Source organism: Macaca nemestrina, chromosome 5 (assembly GCF_043159975.1).
Source record: "Macaca nemestrina isolate mMacNem1 chromosome 5, mMacNem.hap1, whole genome shotgun sequence".
Taxonomy (NCBI): Eukaryota; Metazoa; Chordata; class Mammalia; order Primates; family Cercopithecidae; genus Macaca; species Macaca nemestrina.
In genome coordinates this window covers 150,552,903-150,561,380 of record NC_092129.1, presented here as the reverse complement: position 1 = coordinate 150,561,380, position 8,478 = coordinate 150,552,903, and the positions used below count along the sequence as shown (strand labels likewise).

Here is an 8,478-nt window from a genome sequence, read left to right as displayed (position 1 = left end):
CAAAGGTAGAGACGATGGTGGCTTGGGCCAGGGTTGAGCAGCACAAGAGGTGAGAATTTGCTCTTTGGAGGCCCACTGCTGCCCCCATCCTGCAGGAGAGTCACGTTGTGGTCCATCTGCCAGGCCTCACCTCAGAGGGCCAGGGCGTGGAGTGGGTAGAGGGTGAGGTGAACTTTCCTCTTTTTTTTGAGATGGAGTCTTGCTCTGTTGTCAGGCTGTAGCACAGTGGCGTGATCTTGGCTCACTGCAACCTCCACCTCCCAGGTTCAAGCGATTCCCCTGGCCTCAGCCTCCCGAGTAGCTGGGACTACAGGCGGACGCCACCACGCCCGGCTAATTTTTTGTATTTTAGTAGAGACGGGGTTTCACCATGTTAGCCAGGATGGTCTCGATCTCCTGACCTTGTGATCCTCCCGCCTTGGCCTCCCAAAGTGCTGGGATTGCATGTGTGAGCCACCACGCCTGGCTGAACTTTCCTCTTTAATGTGCGGTGATTGGACCAGCTTTGTGCAGTGGCAGTGTCATAGCCAACGAGGTTGATCTGAGGTACAATTATTGCTAATTGAAAATTTTTCCCAATACCCCACCATCAAGACTTGAAATACAGTTGCATTGACAATTTTTGCTGGTATCTGTGGAGACTGAAAACAAACAAACAAAAAACCAACAACCCTGCCGTGACTGGGGGCTCCTATGAGTGATGAGGGCAGGTTTTTTAAATGAAGAAGCATTTGGCTCTAGGTTTTAAGTGCACATGTAATTCAGTGGAGGAGGAAAATATGGTATAAAAACTAATAAACTTAGGAGTGGGAGTGGGAGATTTCCTGGAAGTGGTTGAATGATTAGAGTTCTGATTCAGGCCACACATCGGTTTTCTCTTTGGTCAGTTTTCAGGCTTGTCCTGAGACAGGCCAGGTTAGAGCTGCGGTTCTCAATGTGTGGTCCCTGGGCCAACAGCATCAGCATCCTTGGGAACACCTTAGAAGTTGCTGAGCCAGAAGCTCTGGGGTGGGGCCCAGCAATTTGTTTTACAAGCCCTCCTAGTGTCTCAGGCGCATGCTGGAGACTGAGAATCACAGAAGTGGAGAGTCTTTCTTGGAAGGGCCTGGGGCCAGGAACACAGGCCAGTGAGGGAGTCTCTTTGACATCATTTATGGGTCACATCATGTGGTCAGAAGATCTCACCCAGATTCGGAGTTGTTACTGCTCAACCAGTCAGGCTGCGGAGGCCATCTGACTGGACACCTGAGCCGGCACATGAGCTCACCAGATGAGGTTCTGAGAGTCCTTTAGCTGGATGGACTAGAACACGAAAGGGCAGGGAGAGCACACAGCCTGGTGATTGGGGCTGTTAGCAGTTACCCAGATAGTCCTTGGGGTGGAAGTGTGGGCCCTGAAGGGCACAGATGGTGGAGTTGGTGGGGTGGGGCAGGTAGAGAGAGATGGGTTGGAGAGGAGGGCGGTCTCTGGATCAGTGGAGGCTTTGTGTGCTGTGGAATGGAGTTTGGATGCAGGGCTGAGGAACTTGCAAAGAGAGCAGTGCTGGGAATGCTCTCTTGGCAGCTGTGAGAAAGATGAATGCAAGACCAATGAGACTGGAGGCATGGGGTGCAGTTCTGAGGTGGAGAGGATGACTGCCTGACCTCAGGCAGTGGCCAGGGGCAGTGGGCTGGGAGAGGAGGGTCAGATATCAGAGAGGTTACAAACTAGACTTAACCTAGTAAATAAATCTAGGGATACAGAGAGCTTGGAGGAGCAAGAGGGGATTGCAGAGACTCCTAGGAGTTTGCTTTGGCTTCTTGTTTAGTGTAGGAGGATTGCTAATTGTGCATCCATTACCTGTTGCTGTAATGATGCTGTATAATGAACAGTTATAAAATCTCAGTGGCATATGGCAATAAATATGTATTTAATTTGGGCATTTAAGGGAGTTCAACTAATCTGGAGTAGATTTGGCTAATTTCTTTCTTTCTTTTTTTTTTTTTTTTTGAGATGGAGTCTTGCTCTGTCGCCCAGGCTGGAGTGCAGTGGGGCAATATTGGCTCACTGCAACCTCCGCCTCCCAGGTTCAAGCCATTCTCGTGCCTCAGCCTCCCGAGTAACTGGGATTACAGGTGTGTACCACCACATTTGCCTAATTTTTGTATTTTTAGTAGAGGCAGGGTTTCACCATGTTGGCCAGGCTGGTCTCAAACTCCTGACCTCAGGTGATCTACCCGCCTTGGCCTCCCAAAGTGCTGGGATTACAGGTATGAGCCCAGCCGACTTGGCTAATTTCAACTGGGTTCACTTATACATCTTCGGTCAGCTGAAAAGATCCCACGTGGACTTTGGCTGGGTTTATTCACACTTCTGGTGATCAACTGGCTGTTGGCTGACCTAGGACAGCTTCAGCTGGAAAGGCTGGGGTGACCAGTGATGCTTCTTGGGCTTCACGCTCCAGTGGCTCGCCCAGGAACAGGCTTCCCGTGGACTCGACAGAGGGCAAAAGCGATGCCGCGCGTGCCTTTCAAACCTCTGCTCAGTCACATTCACTTTCATCTGCCAAATCAAGTCACATGACTGAGCCTGGAGGCAGAGTGTGAAGTCACAAAAACATATGCAGCAAAGGGTGAGCTAGACATAAAGAATAGTGAAGAACTGCGGATATTATTATAATCAATTTACCACAGCTGGAGCAAAATTATGACTTCAGGTCTATTTTGGGTTGGAAGTGTATGTGAGAAATCGTGGTGGAGAGATAGCGCACAGAGATGTGGTTGTAAGGAAGGGAAGTTTGGGAGACAGGGTTGTCAATCAATATAATTTTGGAAGTGGTTTACTAAGACAGGCAGAGGGCATGAGAAAAGATGCCCAGGAGGGTGTGTGAGGCAAGAAGGGTGGAGGTGCTAGGTGGAATGCTGGGACAAAATTCCTCCTGTTTCTTCTGGGCCTCAGATTTTCGTGTTAGTGGTTGGGGAGAAGAGCCCCGACCTCTGTGCCCCTCTATGGGTCCCTGTGCTTCTTTCTTCTGTGCCCGTGGCAGGGCTACTACCTTACCCCCTCCAGGGGCCGGCCTTCCCATAGGACCCCCAGAATTCATGTGAATGGCTCCCCTGGGAGTTGCGCAACACGCAGGCACTGCTGGGGTCCCAGGGCCCAAGGGGGCCTTCCTGGGCTCCACAGCTTCCCTCCTGCAGAGATGGGCTCTGTGCCTCAAGTGCGCATTGAAGGACCAGAAGAGAATGGGATCCATGTGGTGTGTACGGCCTTGAGGTGGTTCCCGGAGCCCCAGGTGCGGTGGAGCAATGTCAGTGGAGAGACAGCAGGGGAGGGAAGTTCCTGGCATTCTCTGAGGCCCAGGCCCAAGATGCTGAAGGGCTGTTCAGTGTGGGGGCCGCTCTGTTGGTGAGAGACAGCTCTGTGAGGAAAGTCACCTGCTCCATCCTCAACCCTATCCTGGGCCAGGAGAAGGAAATGGCCATTTTCGTCCCGGGTCAGCACTGCTCCTCCCTCCCAGCAGGGTCGGAGGGAGGGGCTGGTATCCCTGGGTGTGCTGGGCTGGCTGTCCTGGGGTGTTCCCCTCCCCGCTGACTGGGTGTCTGCCTGGGCCACAGAGCTGTGCTGCCCTCAGGCCTCTCCCTGGAAGCCAGCTTTCACTGCGAGTCTGATCATACTGGGGCTCCTCCTCTTTGGGGCTGGCTATTTTATCATGAGAGAACGTTCCACAAAGGAGTAGCAGGAACAGGAGACTCTGCACTGGACTAAGGAGGAGGAGCGATGGACAACGGAGGGGGCTCTGAAGGCTGGCGGCAAGGCAGGGCCAAGGCTGGCAAGTACAGCAGCTGGGACTGAGAGTCTGTGGGGCCAGCTGGCTGGGGAGACCCAGGGCCTGGGGCCCAGAGCAGGTGACTGAGGGGATCCGGAGAGGACTGCTGGAGCCGTGGAGGCTCTGCTGGGTCTGGGATTAGAACTTCCTCTTAGATACAGAAAAGTACTTTTTTGTGGGTTTTCTAGGCACAGTCTTTCCTTTTCTTAGGGATGGGAGTTCATGCCTTTTTCACTCTTTCAGATGAACTCAAGGCAGATCTTGTAAGTTCTGCTTTCCCTGTTGGGCTCTCCATGTCGCCTTTGTAGGAGATGTTCTGGTTCTTAGCTCACCTGTTTCCTGTGTGTTGCCTTTCAGACTGCAGGAAGGCAGCTCACCTGGCTAGTGAGTAACTCTCCAGATGTCCCTTGGTCTCTTGTCCTACCTATGCCCAGATGTCTGTCTAGGTTCAGACATGTGGACCCCCTTCTCTGGGGACAGAAATGGAAGCTGGTGGGAGGTAGACCCCGCTCCATGGGCTTTCCCACATCTGGGCAGCTGTTTCCCACCCAGTGCCTGGGACCTGGGTGTGACGGTGACCCCTGCAGCCTGTTATGCATCATGGGTCTTGGTCCAACCCCGGCCTGTCCACTATATTGTTCATTTTTTAGCTTTCAATGCATCTGACTCTTGGTCTGCTTCTGGTAGCTATAAGTCAGATGCTCTGATGTTTTATTAAATGAGCTATATAAATAAATTGAGCTATATATAAATAAATGAGTTATATAAACACATAAGTTCTGGAGTGTGACCTTCCCTCCCGACCCCACAACGCTATCCAGGGAGTCTTTTTTCTCCCGCTCCTGAAGGTGCTGAACAGAAAGTGATGGGGAAAGGACTGGACTGCTGACCTCACGTGGGAATGCGGTGGGATGAGCTGATGCTCCCCAGGATAGCGGTGCTTATCTTTAGAAAGGTTTCATCTGGGCCGGGTGCAGTGGCCCATGCCTGTAATCCCAGGACTTTGGGAGGCCCAGATGGGCAGCTCACCTGAGGTCAGGAGTTCAAGACCAGCCTGGCCAACATGGTGAAACCCTGTCTCTACTAAAAATATAAAAAAATTAGCCAGGCGTGGTGGTGGGCGCCTGTAATCCCAGCTACTCGGGAGGCTGAGGTGGGAGAATTGCTTGAACCCAGGAGATGGAGTTGCAGTGAGCCTATATGGTGCCACCGCACTCCAGCCTGGGCGACAGAGTGAGACTCCATCTCAAAAAAAAAAAAAAAGAAATGTTTTATCTGCTAAAGGCTGGGGCCACTTTCACCCCAGAACTCACCTCGCATCCATGTCCTTAAATCACTCCACCTTTCCAGGAATTTCCCAAATATATCTTTGCTAGAAAAAGCCATAATAATGCTTTCTTACAACTGTGGAATAATTAAAATTTTATTCCCTAAAGTATTTTCACATATAGTATAAGTTTAATTCTTAGAAGCAAAACTGAATGAAGATAGATTATGAAGTTTTGAGGTTTCTGAGGCACAGACAGCTATTCGACAGTCAAAGGTCATTGAGTAGCCGGACAGTAGTGGAACTCAGTCCCTAATGCAGGCTTCCGGCCCTGTGTCAGGGAATTTCCCACAGCGGCCTGCTGCCCAGCCCGTCTCCTCCTACGGACAGTCTCATCTTTCAAACAGACAGGAGGCAAGGGCTGGCAGAACCACGCTCAGTAGGCTCGCTCTGGCTGAGGTCTCACCAGGCTGTGTTCCCTTTCAGCCTGGCGGAAGGCCCAGCTGCACGTGGGTAAGTGACTAATGTTTCCTTTGGTCTTACCTCCAGCCTCTGTCCTGTCCTCTTCTCTGTCAGTGATCTCCACCCTAGAATGGGGTTGGTGTCCCTGCTCTCTTTGTCACTCTTGTGGCCTCTGTTGGAAGACTGCAGGGACTCCTCCTTGGGAACACAGGTCAGCCACAATTTTTGGCCCTTCCTCTACTGCAGGTCACTGTTACGGTTACCGAAACCGTCTGAGAACACCGGTTCCCCTGATGCTTCTCGCTGGTGTAGTGACAACGGAGAGTTCAGCTGTGAGGAAATCAGGAGCAGCGTAATGACTGGTAGATCAGGAATTAATGGTCTCAAGATTTTAGAAATTATGCTTGCACTTTCAGGGATCAGATTTTCCTTTGGGAGTCCTTGGTTCTGTACCTCTCTTACCCCAGAGTTCCAGCACTTTGTGGTCCAGTTTTGGTTTCCTGTTTTCCCCCGTCTTTTGCCTCTAGGATACTGGTTTTCTCTCTGCTTTCTCATGCTCTAACTCACGCTTCAAGCTGGGTTTCTTCCTCTAAACTTCCTTGGTTGCTGACAAATTAGTTGCTTTAGAACAAATGTTCTGAATCTGGGGTCTAGAACCTCCAGGATGTTTACGGTCCTGGGGTGGGATCTGTGAACCACCTGACATTACATGCGAAATTCTGTGTATACGTTTGTATTATAGAAATAAAAATGCAACTTATAATTATTAACAACCGTTTGGGCGCAGTGCTCACGCCTGTAATCCCAGCACTGTGGGAGGCTGAGGCAGGCAGATCACTTGAGGTCAAAAGTTCAAGACCAGCCTGGTTAACATGGCGAAATCCTGTCTCTACCAAAAATACAAAGATTAGCTGGGCATGGTGGCACGCACCTGTAATCCCAGCTACTTGGGAGGCTGAGGCAGGAGAATCACTTGAACCCAGGAGGTGGACTTTGTGGTGAGCTGAGATGGAGCCATAGCACTCCAGCCTGGGTGACAGAGTGAGATTCCATCTCAAAAAAAAAAAAAAAAAAAAAATTATTCACAACCATTGTCTCTGCTTATAAGAGAATTCTGTTTTGCCCTGTGGGCTTGGTGCTTGGTTGGGGTTTTTAGGAGTAATGTGTGAAGACTGTAAAAGGAGAAACCTAGAGTGGTTAAAAACTGTTTACCTGAGAAAGGGTGGGGGGCAAATCGGGGAGGAGAAGATTAGGTGGGGAAGAGAGAGGAGACATGCAGGACACTTGTAGAGATTCTGGATGGCCTGGGGTGGGGGAAGAGTGGCTGAAAATCATAGCCAAGGTGCTTTGAACTAGGAAGTGTGAAGAGAATTTGCAGGTTATCTGGGTGCCTGAAATGTAACCACCTCCATGATACCTCTTTAAGAGATTTCAGTAAAGACATATCTATTTTTAAGTAATTTTGAAGTAAACATTTAATTGAGTTTGTCTTGATAATGAGACCATCTCACCTTTCCAGCAGTGGTCAGAGCAGGGGTATTGGAGGAGGGGTCCTAATGCAATGAAGGTTACCTGGAGGACTCTTTAACACAGGGTGAGTTTAGGATCTGTGCCTGGGAGCCTGTGTGACATGACCTTCCCCTGCCCTGGATGATTCTGCCTATGGTCAGGGATAGAGACTGAGAGACAGAGAGGGGTGAGCCATGGGATGAAGGAGGCTGGGGACCAGATGCACGAGGAACACACCTAAGGAGTTGGACTGGTTCTCTCATAAAAAAATGAGGATCAGATAGTTTCCTTTTACCATCTCCCCTTCATGCTGAATAAAAGTCTATGTGTTTTAATGTATATATTGCATATGTTTATTATGATATCTTATTTTTTTGAGACAGAGTCTCACTCTGTCACCCAGGCTGGAGTGCGGTAGTGTGGTCTCAGCTCACTGCAACCTGCACCTCCTGGGTTCAAACAATTCTCCTGCCTCAGCCTCCCAAGTAGCTGGAATTACAGGTGCCCACCACTACACCCGGCTAGTTTTTTATGTTTTTAATAGAGATGGGGTTTCGCCATGTTGGCGAGCCTGATCTCAAACTCCTGAGCGCAGGCAATCCACCCGCCTCTGCCTCTCAAAGTGCTTGGATTACAGGCGTGAGCCATAGCCTGTAGATTGCATCGCCATCTAGATTGCATATATATATGTATATACGTGTGTGTGTGTGTGTGTGTGTGTGTGTGTGTGTGTGTATATATATATATATATATTTTTTTTTTTTTTTGAGACCGAGTCTTGCCCTGTTGCCCAGGCTGGAGTGCATGCATATGTTTTAATTTTACTATGTTTACCATTACACTGGAGTCAACATTTTCATACTGACAGATTCACAGTGTGAGGCAGATAAATGTCTGATCTCACCTTATTCATTAAATTAGAACAATAATTTGTAGCCTAAAGATGTGCTGTGGAAATTAAGTGAAGAATGCATTAGAGTGTGCAGCATAGCACTTTATACACTGGTGTCTGAAAATTAAATCCCAGCTCTCTTTTCTCTTCTCCTCCTTCTCTTTTTTGTCTTCTACCTCCTTCTCCTCTTCCTTCTTCTTCTTCTTTGGTAATCTCTAAAGTTATGCTATATAAATTTACAGTTCAGTACCAACTTATGTCTTGGTGAGAAACAAGTAAATTAAAGTTCACTTTTCTCAAAGGGTCACCTGGGTCATGCAACCATTTTATGTGATTCTGTTTCCATCAAGCAAATAAGCAAAGGTATAAATGCCGATTGATCTGACTGAACCTGTGTAAGTGGCAATGGTAGTCACAAAAATACACCCAAATGTGCAAGGTAAATGTTGTTTACTTATTTCTTTAATTGTTCTAATCTTATTCCTGAGACTTCACCCTACTGGAGGGAAAAGCTCTGCAACTAAAGACATTTTGGGGTCT

At 49.0% G+C, this 8,478-nt stretch overlaps 1 non-coding gene across 1 annotated transcript; it reads left to right on the top strand.

The window, feature by feature from the left end:
- Window positions 1–501: 501 nt before the first annotated feature.
- LOC112424162 (U4 spliceosomal RNA) lies at window positions 502–641 on the top strand. Its single transcript, XR_003014829.2, has one exon. It is a non-coding gene; the product is annotated as a U4 spliceosomal RNA (small nuclear RNA).
- The last annotated feature ends 7,837 nt before the right edge of the window (window positions 642–8,478 follow it).